We start from the raw sequence: 14,513 nt of genomic DNA, 5'->3' as shown, positions 1-14,513 counted from the left end.
TTTTGGATGAAATGCATGCCCAATTTAAACTGCCTGCTTCTCGGGCCCAGAAGATATGATATGCATATAACTGGTAGATTTGGATAGAAAACACTCTAAAGTTTCCAAAACTGTTAGAATAGTGTCTGTGAGTGTAACAAAACTGATTTGGCAGGCGAAAACCTGAGAAAAATCCATTCAGGAAGTAGTTTTTTTGTGTTGGTTTTGTAGTTTCCTATTCAATGCCATAACAGTATCCATTGACTTAGGACTCAAACTGCAGTTTCTATGCCTTCCACTAGATGTCAACAGTCTTTAGAAATAGTTTCAGGCTTGTATTCTGAAAAATGAGGGAATAAGAGCATTCGGAATGACTGGACGCTAAAGTGTCGCAGAGCTTTTTCATGCGCTCGACAGAGAGAGAGCAATTCTTGTTTACCTTTTAAATTGACGACGTTATTGTCCGGTTGAAATATTATCGATTATTTAGGCTAAAAACAACCTGAGGATTGAATATAAACATCGTTTGACATGTTTCTATGAACTTTACGGATACAATTTGGATTTTTTTGTCCTGTTTTGACTGCGTTTGAGCCTGTGGATTACTGAAGAAAACGCGCGAACAAAACAGAGGTTTTTGTATATAGAGACTTTATCGAACAAAATAAACATTTATTGAGTAAATGAATGTCTGCCGAGTCAACCATATGAAGATCATCAAAGGTAAGTGATTCATTTTATCTCTATTTCTGACTCTGACTCTGTTCTACTTGGCTGGTTACTGTTTGTAATGAATTGTCTAGTGGGCTATGTTCTCAAATAATCGTAAGGTATGCTTTCGCCGTAAAGCATTTTTAAAATCTGACACCGTGGTTGGATTCACAAGACGTTCATCTTTAAACCTATGTAAAATATGTTTTGTTTTCAGAATTTTTATAATGAGTATTTCTGTATTTGAATTTGGCGCCCAGCAGTTTCACTGGCTGTTGAAGAGGTGGGACGCTAACGTCCCACATACCCAAGAGAGGTTAAATCCATTATTAAAAAATTTAAAGAATATGGCACCACAACAAACCTGCCAAGAGAGGGCCGCACACCAAAACTCACGGACCAGGCAAGGAGGGCATTAATCAGAGGCAGCAAAAACACCAAAGATAACCCTGAATGAGCTGCAAAGCTCCACAGCGGAGATTGGAGTATCTGTCCATAGGACCACTTTAAGCCATACACTCCACAGAGCTGGGCTTTACGGAAGAGTGTCCAGAAAAAAGCCATTGCTTAAAAAAAAATATAAGCAAACGGCATGTGGGAGACTCCCCAAACATATGGAAGATGTGGTCAGATGAGACTAAAATGGAGCTTTTTGCCCATCAAGGAAAACACTATGTTTGGCGCAAACCCAACACCTCTCATCACCCCGAGAACACCATTCCCACAGTGAAACATGTGGGTGGCAGCATCATGCTGTGGGGATGTTTTTCATTGGCAGGGATTGGGAAACTGGTCAGAATTGAAGTTATGATAGATGCCGCTAAATACAGGGAAATTCTTGAGGGTAACCTGTTTCAGTCTTCCAGAGATATGAGACTGTGACGGAGGTTCACCTTCCAGCAGCACAATGACCCTAAGCATACTGCTAAAGCAACACTCGAGTGGTTTAACGGGAAACATTTAAATGTCTTGGAATGGCCTAGTCAAAGCCCAGACCTCAATCCAATTGAGAATCTGTGGTATGACTTAAAGATTGCTGTACACCAGCGGAACCCATCCAACTTGAAGGAGCTGGAGCAGTTTTGCCTTGAAGAATGTGCAAAAATACCAGTGGCTAGATGTGCCAAGCTTATAGAGACATACCCCCAAGAGACTTGCAGCTGTAATTGCTGCAAAATGTGGCTCTACAAAGTATTGACTTTGGGGGGGGTGAATAGTTATGCACGCTCAAGTTCTGTTTTTTTGTCTTATGTCTTGTTTGTTTCACACAAAAATATTTTGCATCTTCAAAGTGGTAGGTATGTTGTTTAAATCAAATGATACAACCCCCCCAACAAATCTATTTTAAGGAAACAAAATAGGAAAATGCCAAGGGGGTGAATACTTTCGCAAGCCACTGTACTGTTGACAGGCCTCCTGGGCCATATACAGCGTTCCTCACTGAGTTCCCTGAATTCCTATCGGACCTTGTAGTCATGGCAGATAATATTCACATTTTTGGTGACTTTAATATTCACATGGAAAAGTCCACAAACCCATTCACATGGAAAAGTCTACAGAGCCACTCCAAAAGGCTTTCGGGGCCATCATCGACTCAGTGGGTTTTGTCCAACATGTCTCCGGACCTACTCACTGCCACAGTCATACTCTGGACCTAGTTTTGTCCCGTGGAATAAATATTATGGATCTTAATTTCCTCATAGTCCTGGACTATCGGACCACCATTTTATTACGTTTACAATTGCAACAAATAATCTGCTCAGACCCCAACTAAGGATCATAAATTCTCAGACAACCCAACGATTCCTAGATACCCTTCCAGACTCCCTCCACCTACCCAAGGACGTCAGAGGACAAAATCGGTTAACAACCTAACTTAGGAACTAAATTTAACCTTGCGTAATACCCTAGATGCATTCGCACCCCTAAAAACAAAAAACTTTTGTTATAAGAAACTAGCTCTCTGGTATACAGAAAATACCGCGCAGTATCGAAGAGCTCTCACTGCGGCTCGATCATCCTATTTTTCAAACTTAATTGAGGAGAATAAGAACAATCCAAAATGTATTTTTGATGCTGTCGCAAAGCTAACTAAAAAGCAGCATTTCCCAAGAGAAGATGTCTTTCATTTCAGCAGTGATAAATTCATGAACTTCTTTGACGAAAAGATCATGATCATTAGAAAGCAAATTACAGACTCCTCTTTAAATCTGTGTATTTTTCCAAAGCTCAGTTGTCCTGAGTCTGCACAACACTTCCAGGACCTAGGATCAAGGGAGACACTCAAGTTCTTTAATACTATATCTCTTGACCCATTGATGAAAATAGCCATGACCTATAAACCTTCAAGCTGCATACTGGACCCTATTCCAACTAAAATACTGGAGAGCTGCTTCCTGTGCTTGGCCCTCCTATGTTGAACATAATAAATCCTCCTTATCCACCGGATGTGTACCAAAGTCACTAAAAGTGGCAGTAATAAAGCCTCTCTTGGTAAAGCCAAACCTTGACCCAGAAAATACAAAACACTATCGGCCTATATCGAATCTCCCATTCCTCTCAAACATTTTAGAAAAAGCAACTCACTGCCTACCTGAAGACAAACAATGTATACAAAATGCTTCAGTCTGGTTTTAGACCCCATCATAGCACTGAGACTGCACCCGTGAAGGTGGTAAATTACCTTTTAATGGCGTCAGACCAAAGCTATGCATCTGTCCTCGTGCTCCTAGACCTTAGTGCTGCTTTTGATACCAACGATCATGTCAAGTGTGCTCCCTCTCCGGCCTCTAGGTCACCAGGCTGCTCGTTATGGCGCACACCTGTCACCATCATTACGTGCACCTGCGCGTCATCAGACTCACCTGGACTCCATCACCTCCCTGATTACTTTTCCTATATATGTCACTCCCTTTATTCCTTCCTCAGGCGTTATTGTTTCTGTTCCAGTGCTAAGTCTATGCGTTGTTCGTGTTTCTTGTTTCGTTTTATGTTGCATTTATATATTAAAACACTCACTCCCTGAACTTGCTTCCCAACTCTCAGCGCCCATCGTTACAGAATAACGCCTCACCTACGGGAAGCGTCGGAGTGTTTTTCTTGATTTTTTTGTGTCAGGTGGAATGACGTCTGGTCCAGGCGCCACTACAGGCTCCCCTGCCTCCACTGGCTCGTTAGGCTCTCGTGCCTCAGCCGGATCGCCAGGCTCCCCTGCCTCAGCCGGTCTGTCAGGTTCCAGCGCATCAGCAGAGGTGACTGGGCCGCTCCGGATCCCCGGGATCGTCCCTTGGGTTGGCGTCCTGCGGCTGGAGCCGAACGCGCCAGGGAGGGGGTACTGTCAGGTATGCTCTCTCTCCAGCGCTCTAGGTTGCCATGCTCCTGCATCTCAGCCGGATTGACAGGTTTCCTGCGCCTCTGCAGAGGTGACCGGTCCGCTCCTGATCCCCGGGATCGTCTTTTTGGTTGGCGTCCTGCGGTAGGAGCCGTGCGTCGGGGAGGGGGTACTGTCACGTGTGTTCCCTCTCTGGCCTCTAGGTCACCACGCTGCTCGTTATGGCGCACACCTGTCGCCATCGTTACGCGCACCTGCGCATCATCCGACTCACCTGGACTCCATCACCTCCCTAATTACCTTCCCTATATATGTCACTCCCTTTGGTTCCTTCCCCAGGCGTTATTGTTTCTGTTCCAGTTTTAAGTCTATGCGTTGTTCGTGTTTCTTGTTTTGTCTTATGATGCGTTTTTTTATTAAAACACTCACTCACTGACTCTCAGCACACATCGTTACAGATCACCACATTCTTTTGGATAGATAGGAAACCCAAATTGGTCTACACAGAAAAGTTCTTGCCTGGTTTAGATCTTATCTGTTGGAAAGACCACGAGCCACGAGTCACGGGCACTTGCCGACAAGTTGCCATTCACTCTGTCTACATGGTCAGATGCATCAAGATGTTGGTGCCAATGATGCTGCTTTCCACTTTGCTTCTTAATATAAATCCACAAGCGTTATATTATTACACTATTAGTTTGTGTATCTTACTGTCTGCAAACAGCTAGTTTTTCTTTTCTTAGCAAGTTGTTGCAAAAATAAATCTCGCTAGCCGCTAATGCTAATTGCTAGTTAGCAGGCTGACACACGATCGGCTCTTAACCAAAAATGCTATTTTTTTTTTGTTGCGTTGTTCGTAACTTGTTTTGTACATAATGTTGCTGCTACCGTCTTTTATGACCGCAAAGAGCTTCTGGACATCAGAACTGCGATTACTCACCTCAGATTAAACAAAGTTTTTCATCAATGTGTCGGACGGGAGTGATATACTACAGACACTCGACCAGGCCCAGATCCCCGCTGGAGAATGAAACAGAGACTTTGCGGAAAAAGATCAGGGTGTGTTCTGAGGATCAGGCAACGAGTGGCTAATCTGCCTTTGCCTTCCATCCTGCTAGCTAACGTTCAGTCGCTGGAAAATAAATGGGACGAACTAAAAGCACGTATATCCTACCAACGGGACATTAAAAACTGTAATATCTAATGTTTCACGAGTCGTGGCTGAACAACGACATTAAGAACATACAGCCGGCGGGTTATACACTCTATCGGCAGGATAGAACAGCAGCCTCTGGTAAGACATGGGGTGGGTGCCTATGCATATACAGTGGGGAGAACAAGTATTTGATACACTGCCGATTTTGCAGGTTTTCCTACTTACAAAGCATGTAGAGGTCTGTAATTTTTATCATAGGTACACTTCAACTATGAGAGACGGAATCTAAAACAAAAATCCAGAAAATCACATTGTATGATTTTTAAGTAATGAATTTGCATTTTATTGCATGACATAAGTATTTGATACATCAGAAAAGCAGAACTTAATATTTGGTACAGAAACCTTTGTTTGCAATTACAGAGATCATACGTTTCCTGTAGTTCTTGACTAGGTTTGCACACACTGCAGCAGGGATTGTGGCTCACTCCTCCCTACAGATCTTCTCCAGATCCTTCAGGTTTCGGGGCTGTCGCTGGGCAATACGGACTTTCAGCTCCCTCCAAAGATTTTCTATTGGGTTCAGGTCTGGAGACTGGCTAGGCCACTCCAGGACCTTGAGATGCTTCTTACGGAGCCACTCCTTAGTTGCCATGGCTGTGTGCTTCGTGTCGTTGTCATGCTGGAAGACCCAGCCACGACCCATCTTCAATGCTCTTACTGAGGGAAGGAGGTTGTTGGCCAAGATCTCGCGATACATGGCCCCATCCATCCTCCCCTCAATACGGTGCAGTCGTCCTGTCCCCTTTGCAGAAAAGCATCCCCAAAGAATGATGTTTCCACCTCCATGCTTCACGGTTGGGATGGTGTTCTTGGGGTTGTACTCATACTTCTTCTTCCTCCAAACACGGCGAGTGGAGTTAGACCAAAAAGCTCTATTTTTGTCTCATCAGACCACATGACCTTCTCCCATTCCTCCTCTGGATCATCCAGATGGTCATTGGCAAACTTCAGACAGGCCTGGACATGCACTGGCTTAAGCAGGGGGACCTTGCGTGCGCTGCAGGATTTTAATCCATGACGGCGTAGTGTGTTACTAATGGTTTTCTTTGAGACTGTGGTCCCAGCTCTCTTCAGGTCATTGACCAGGTCCTGCCGTGTAGTTCTGGGCTGATCCCTCACCTTCCTCATGATCATTGATGCCCCACGAGGTGAAATCTTGCATGGAGCCCCAGACCGAGGGTGATTGACCGTCATCTTGAACTTCTTCCATTTTCTAATAATTGCGCCAACAGTTGTTTCCTTCTCACCAAGCTGCTTGCCTATTGTCCCGTAGCCCATCCCAGCCTTGTGCAGGTCTACAATTTTATCCCTGATGTCCTTACACAGCTCTCTGGTCTTGGCCATTGTGGAGAGGTTGGAATCTGTTTGATTGTGTGTGGACAGGTGTCTTTTATACAGGTAACGAGTTCAAACAGGTGCAGTTAATACAGGTAATGAGTGGAGAACAGGAGGGCTTCTTAAAGAAAAACTAACAGGTCTGTGAGAGCCGGAATTCTTACTGGTTGGTAGGTGATCAAATACTTATGTCATGCAATAAAATGCAAATTAATTATTTAAAAATCATACAATGTGATTTTCTGGATTTTTGTTTTAGATTCCGTCTCTCACACCTATGATAACCTATGATAAAAATTACAGACCTCTACATGCTTTGTAAGTAGGAAAACCAGCAAAATCGGCAGTGTATCAAATACTTGTTCTCCCCACTGTATGTACACAAAAGCTGGTGCACGAAATCTAAGGAAGTCTCAAGGTTTTGCTCGCCTGAGGTAGAGTATCTCATGATAAGCTGTAAACCACACTATCTACAGAGTTTATCTGTATTTTTCGTAGCTGTCTACATACCATCACAGACTGATGCTAGCACTAAAACCACACTCAATGAGCTGTATACCACCCTAAGCAAACAGGAAAAAGCTCATCCAGAGGCGGCGCTCCTAGTGGCCGGGGACTTTAATGCAGGGAAACTTAAATCAGTTTTACCTCATTTCTATCAGCATGTTAAATGTACAACCAGAGGGAAAGAAATTCTAGACCACATTTACTACACACACATTTGGCAAATCTGACCATAATTCTATCCTCCTGATTCCTGCTTACAAGCAAAATGTAAATCAGGAAGCACCAGTGACTCGGTCTATAAAAAAGTGGTCAGATGAAGCAGGTGCTAAGCTACAGGACTGTTTGCTAGCATAGACTGGAATATGTTCCGGGATTCTTCCGATGGCATTGAGGAGTACACCACATCAGTCACTGGCTTCATCAATAAGTGCATCGAGGACGTTGTCCCCATGGTGACTGTACGTACTGTACATACCCCAACCAGAAGCCATGGATTACAGGCAACATTCGCACTGAGCTAAAAGGTAGAGCAGCCGCTTTCAAGGAGCGGGACTCTAACCCGGAAGCTTATAAGAAATCCCGCTATGCCCTCCGACGAACCATCAAACAGGAAAAGCGTCAACACAGAACTAAGTTCGAATCGTACTACACTGGCCCCGACGCTTGTCGGATGTGGCAGGGCTTGCAAACTATTACAGACTACAAAGGGAAGCACGGCCGAGAGCTGCCCAGTGACACGAGCCTACCAGATGAGCTAAATTACTTCTATGCTTGCTTCGAGGCAAGTAACACTGAAACATGCATGAGAGCATCAGCTGTTCCGATGTGAGTAAGATCTTTAAACAGGTCAACATTCACAAGGCCGCAGGCCCAGACGGATTACCAGGACGTGTACTCCGAGCATGGGCTGACCAACTGGCAAGTGTCTTCACTGACATTTTCAACCTCTCTCTGTCTGAGTCTGTAATACCAATATGTTTCAAGCAGACCACCATAGTCCCTGTGCCCAAGAACACTAAGGTACCCTGCCTAAATGACTACCGACCCCTAGCACTCACGTCTGTTGCCATGAAATGCTTTGAAAGGCTGGTCATGGCTCACATGAACACCCTTATCCCAGAAACCCTAGACCCACTCCAATTTGCATACCGCACCAACAGATCCACAGATGATGCAATCTCAATTGCACTCCACACTGCCCTTTCACACCTGGACAAAAGGAACACCTATGTGAGAATGCAGCTCAGCGTTCAACACCATAGTGCCCTCAAAGCTCACCACTAAGCTAAGGACCCTAGGACTAAACACCTCCCTCTGCAACTGGATCCTGGACTTCCTGACGGGCCGCCCCCAGGTGGTAAGGGTAGGTAACAACACATCCACCACACTGATCCTCAACACGGGGGCTCCTCAGGGGTGCGTGCTCAGTCCCCTCCTGTACTCCCTTTTCACTCATGACTGCATGGCCAGGCACGACTCCAACACCATCATTAAGTTAGCTGATGACACAACAGTGGTAGGCCTGATCACTGACAACGATGAGAGAGCCTATAGGGAGGAGGTCAGAGACCTGACCGTGTGGCGCAAGGACAACAACCTCTCCCTCAACGTGATCAAGACAAAGGAGATGATTGTGGACTACAGGAAAAGGAGGACCGAGCACGACCCCATTCTCATCGACGGGGCTGTAGTGGAGCAGGTTGAGAGCTTCGAGTTCCTTGGCATCCACATCACCAACAAACTAACATGGTCCAAGCACACCAAGACAGTAGTGAAGAGGGCATGACATAACCTACTCCCCCTGAGGAAACTGAGAAGATTTGGCATGGGTCCTCAGATCCTCAAAAGGTTTTACAGCTGCACCATTGAGAGCATCCTGACGGGTTGCATCACTGTCTGGTATGGCAACTGCTCGGCCTCCGACTGCAAGGTACTACAGAGGGTAGTAGGCACTACAGAGGCCCAGTACATTACCGGGGCCAAGTTACCTGCCATCCTGGACCTCTATATCAGGCGGTGTCAGAGGAAGGCCCTAAAAATTGTAAAAGACTCCAGCCACCCTAGTCATAAACTGTTCTCTCTGCTACCGCTAATTTAACAATTAGCTTCCTACCGTAATGCAGGCCTATTATTATCATGTTTGGTAACATTTGCTCTTGTATTTATTTTCAGTTTCAATGAGTTGTAAAAATGTCCCAGAACTCTGCTGAATTCCCTCAATTGAAGGTCAGCTAAGTTTACCTAGGCTACTTAACGTTACTAGCTCTGTATTTGAAGTTGTTATATTATCGTTAGTAGTCTATTATCAGGTAAAAACATATGCTTAATATTCATTAGCTAATCATTCAGTTGAATACGCTATGCTACAGCCATTGAATCTGTCTTTGAGCGTTAAGGGACGTTAATGGCTAGCTTTGTCCACGACATTATGTTATATTATTTTTCAATCTTGAAATACAGGGGCAAATGTTATTAATCAGTGACTGAAATTTTGCGCTATGTGATATTCACTTCCGAACTTGGAGACTTGGAGAGTACTCAAAGCATTGTAGAACGCCTCTCTGAATAACGGGGCGTGGTTTTGGCTTAACTGAGTTTGGAAAAAGAAAGGAGCGGCATCAATCAATCAAATGCTACAGCGGCAACATGTCATACTCTTTTGATCCTGACAGCATCAGATACATGGTCTATACATACTGAGACAGAGGGGTGCTGTTTCCCTCGCTCTGATGAGTTCTCCGGTGAGTCAGCCATTTACGAAATTATGGTTAATTAGGAAAACACAGAGAGAGACGAAAGATAATGTTTTATTTGTAAAATATTTGTGGAAGCCTGGCTTCCTTTGGCATCCAAGGACTGACCAGGTGAATCCAGGTAAAACCTATGATCCCTTGTCACCTATCAAAACTACTTCAATCAGTGTAGATTAAGGGGAGGAGACAGGTTATTTTTAAGACTTGAGACAGTTGAGACATGGATTGTGTATGTGTTCTATTCAGAGGCTGAATGGGCAAGACAAAAGATTGAAGTGACTTTGAACGGGGTATGGTAGTACAGTTGAAGTCGGAAGTTTACATACACCTTTAGCCAAATACATTTAAACTCAGTTTTTCACAATTCCTGACATTTCATCCTTGTAAGAATTCCCTGTCTTAGGTCAGTTAGGATCACCACTTTATTTTAAGAATGGGAAATGTCAGAATAATAGTAGAGAGAATTATTTATTTCAGCTTTTATTTCTTTCATCACATTCCCAGTGGGTCAGAAATGTACATACACGCAATTAGTATTTGGTAGCATTGCCTTTAAATTTTTAAAGTTTAAATTGGGTCAAACGTTTCGGGTAGCCTTCCACAAGCTTCCCACAATAAGTTGGGTGAATTTTGGCCCATTCCTCCTGACAGAGCTGGTGTAACTGAGTCAGGTTTGTAGGCCTCCTTGCTCGCACACGCTTTTTCAGTTCTGCCCACACATTTTCTATAGGATTGAGGTCAGGGCTTTGTGATGGCCACTCCAATACCTTGACTTTGTTGTCCTTAAGCCATTTTGCCACAACTTTGGAAGTATGCTTGGGGTCATTGTCCATTTGGAAGACCCATTTGTGACCAAGCTTTAACTTCCTGAGTAATGTCTTGAGATGTTGCTTCAATATAGCCACATCATTTCCCCACCTCATGATGCCATCTATTTTGTGAAGTGCACCAGTCCCTTCTGCAGCAAAGCACCCCCACAACATGATTCTGACCCCCCCGTGCTTCACGGTTGGGATGGTGTTCTTCAGCTTGCAAGCCCCCCCTTTTTCCTCCAAACATAACGATGGTCATTATGGCCGAACAGTTCTATTTTTGTTTCATCAGACCAGAGGACATTTCTCCAAAAAGTACGATCTTTGTTCTCATGTGCAGTTGCAAACCGTAATCTGGCTTTTCTATGGTGGTTTTGGAGCAGTGGCTTCTTCCTTGCTGAGCGGCCTTTCAGGTTGTCGATATAGGACTCGTTTTACTGTGGATATAGATACTTTTGTACCCGTTTCCTCCAGCATCTTCACAAGGTCCTTTGATGTTGTTCTGGGATTGATTTGCAGTTTTCACACCAAAGTACGTTAATCTCTAGGAGACAGAATGCGTCTCCTTCCTGAGCAGTATGACGGCTGCGTAGTCCCATGGTGTTTATACTTGCGTACTATTGTTTGTACAGATGAACGTGGTACCTTCAGACGTTAGGATGAATCAGACTTGTGGAGGTCTACAATTTTTTCTCTGAGGTCTTGGCTGATTTCTTTTGATTTTCCCATGATATCAAGCAAAGAGCCACTGAGTCTGAAGGTAGGCATTGAAATACATCCACAGGTACACCTCCAATTGACTCAAATGATGTCAATTAGCCTATCAGAAGCATCTCAAGCCATAACATAATTTTCTAGAACTTTCCATGCTGTTTAAAGGCACAGTCAATTTAGTGTATGTAAACATCTGACCCACTGGAATTGTGATACAGTGAAATAATCTGTCTGTAAACAATTGTTGGAAAAACGACTTGTGTCATGCACAAAGTAGATGTCCTAACCGACTTGCTAAAACTATAGTTTGTTAACAAGACATTTATGGAGTGGTTGAAAAACGAGTTTTAATTACTCCAACCTAAGTGGATGTAAACTTCCGACTTCAACAGTAGGTGCCAGGCACACAGGTTTGAGTGTGTCAAGAACAGTTTTTTCACGCTCAACAGTTTCCCGTGTGTATCAAGAACGGTCCACCTCCCAAAGGACATCCAGCCAACTTGACACAACTGTGGGAAGCATTGGACTCAACATGGGCCAGCATCCCTGTGGAATGCTTTCGACACCTTGTAGAGTCCATGCCCTGAAGAATTAAGACTGTTCTGAGGGCAAAGGGGGTGCAACTCAATATTAGGTGTTCCTAATGTTTTGTACACTCAGTATTCCAACTATATAACTAGAATAATCATTATATTTTCATGATTCCAACAGTTTCCCCCAAGTGTTTTGATCTAAATCATAATAGGCCTAGATTTATTTTGACCATATCATGCAGCCCTACTTGGAAATAAAAAAAAATGAGTGCAGGTAATGTACAAATTGATGAAAATGCAAAAAATTATTGATTGAAGTTGGATGGAACAGTAAAAAACAATCAGAATGGAGAAAGACCAATTAAAATAATCTATAATATATGTTTTGCCAGCCTAGTGTCATGCACCACTTATAAATCATATTTAGAACTTGTTTTATTCAAAAAATATAAAATACTGTTATACTGTCAAATGTAAAACATATCTTGATATGATATTTTGGCCATACCGCCCAGCCCTACTACCACCCCGCAAAGATATGAGAGTTTTTCCTACATTTGTGAGGAGATTACAGTTACCATTTCTTACAGAAATAATACAAAATATTTTTTTACAATTAGAAACTAATCACATAAATTAAATACGATAATTTGATGATAGGCCTCTTTTTGGTTAAATACTCCACCCCTGCCTCTTTCCCACATGCAAACAAGAGCGCTTGTACAATGCTAACTTTTATTTTTTTACAATTTGCATTGTCATTGCATACATAGAATAAATGTTTTGTTTCATTGTGACTTTTGTCCAGTTCTACCCATATACAACATTGCCATTGCAAAGCTATAGACAATGATGCATTATGACCATGGATTTATTTTGTTACAGCAGATGATTCCTCAAAAAACAAACATGTTGATAAGTCTGCAATCCTGACAACCATTATGTATATTTCGAACATCCGATCTTTACCAGTGCAAATTAATTAAAAAATATATATACAATAGCAGTTGAATGAAAGTATCACTCCTAGCAAATCAGAGACACTCATATTTCAGTAATAAAGAAAACACTGATAAAAAATTATTCTAAATGAATACTGCTAAATCTAGTACAAAGATCATTCTTAGTGCAATTTGATTTAAACGCCACCATATATTTTCCTCTTGTAGTTATAGCTACAGGTGTCACTTACCATGATACAGCCTATGATACATTTACTTTATACATTCCAGTGGTCATTGATGTATTTGCACCCTTGTGAATTCTCACAACTGTAATATTGCACAGTATAGTATTATCAGTTCAAAAGGAAGATTGGCAAGACCTGGGCTATTTTCCATGTGGATGTGTCCTCCACAGTCAAAGGAAGTGCATTGATGTTTCTTCAGATTCTAATGGATTCCAAGAAATCCCATATTATCTGAGGAATATTGGAATATGTCAGCAGCTGCCTCCAACAAACACAGCTCAGTTTTCAGTCATGTCTTTTTACAAGGTTTTGAAAACCACTAAAATTGTGGTGTGACAACAGCTGTTAGGCGGCCAGGTCTACTGATCTTTTTTTTATTTTTAGCATTTGGATAATGTGTGAAGTTCTCACATTGGTAGACAGTTCTTGATGCAGGTGACATTTTAAAGCAACTTGTGTCTTCCATTGATGTGTCCGACCAGTTTGATGTCTAACAAAATCATATGAACCTGCTCAGATCATTGAGAAAGAGGGTGGGGGTTATTGCACCCATCTCCTACATCATCATTCCATGTCCGCACCCTCTGGAGTTTGTATAAAATCGATATAATCCCAATGTGGGATTTGGCCTGTCTCTGAAACAAATGGAGGCTCTAGAGAGGCTCTTTGTCTGTCCTGAAATCAAACCTTACTTTCCCCCTAACCACCACTAAAATCAATGGAAGGACAGAATGTTTATCTATAATAAATCATCTTATACTAGTCAGAAAAGTTTAAAAGAGGGATGTGGTAGAAAGCTAGATGGATGGAAGAATAAAGACACTTAAATAGATAGACATGGATTTAGTGACACTAGAACATCTCTTTCCTCTCTGTTTAGAGAGTCTACATGTTGATCTTATCCTCTCTGTTTAGAGAGTCTACATGTTGATCTTATCCTCTCTGTTTAGCGAGTCTACATGTTGATCTTATCCTCTCTGTTTAGCGAGTCTACATGTTGATCTTATCCTCTCTGTTTAGCGAGTCTACATGTTGATCTTATCCTCTCTGTTTAGCGAGTCTACATGTTGATCTTATCCTCTCTGTTTAGCGAGTCTACATGTTGATCTTATCCTCTCTGTTTAGCGAGTCTACATGTTGATCTTATCCTCTCTGTTTAGCGAGTCTACATGTTGATCTTATCCTCTCTGTTTAGCGAGTCTACATGTTGATCTTATCCTCTCTGTTTAGCGAGTCTACATGTTGATCTTATCCTCTCTGTTTAGCGAGTCTACATGTTGATCTTATCCTCTCTGTTTAGCGAGTCTACATGTTGATCTTATCCTCTCTGTTTAGCAAGTCTACATGTTGATCTTATCCTCTCTGTTTAGCGTGTCTACATGTTGATCTTATCCTCTCTGTTTAGCGAGTCTACATGTTGATCTTATCCT

This window comes from Salvelinus alpinus, chromosome 15, assembly GCF_045679555.1.
Source record: "Salvelinus alpinus chromosome 15, SLU_Salpinus.1, whole genome shotgun sequence".
In the NCBI taxonomy this organism is placed as follows: Eukaryota; Metazoa; Chordata; class Actinopteri; order Salmoniformes; family Salmonidae; genus Salvelinus; species Salvelinus alpinus.
Note: the sequence above shows the minus strand (reverse complement) of the source record.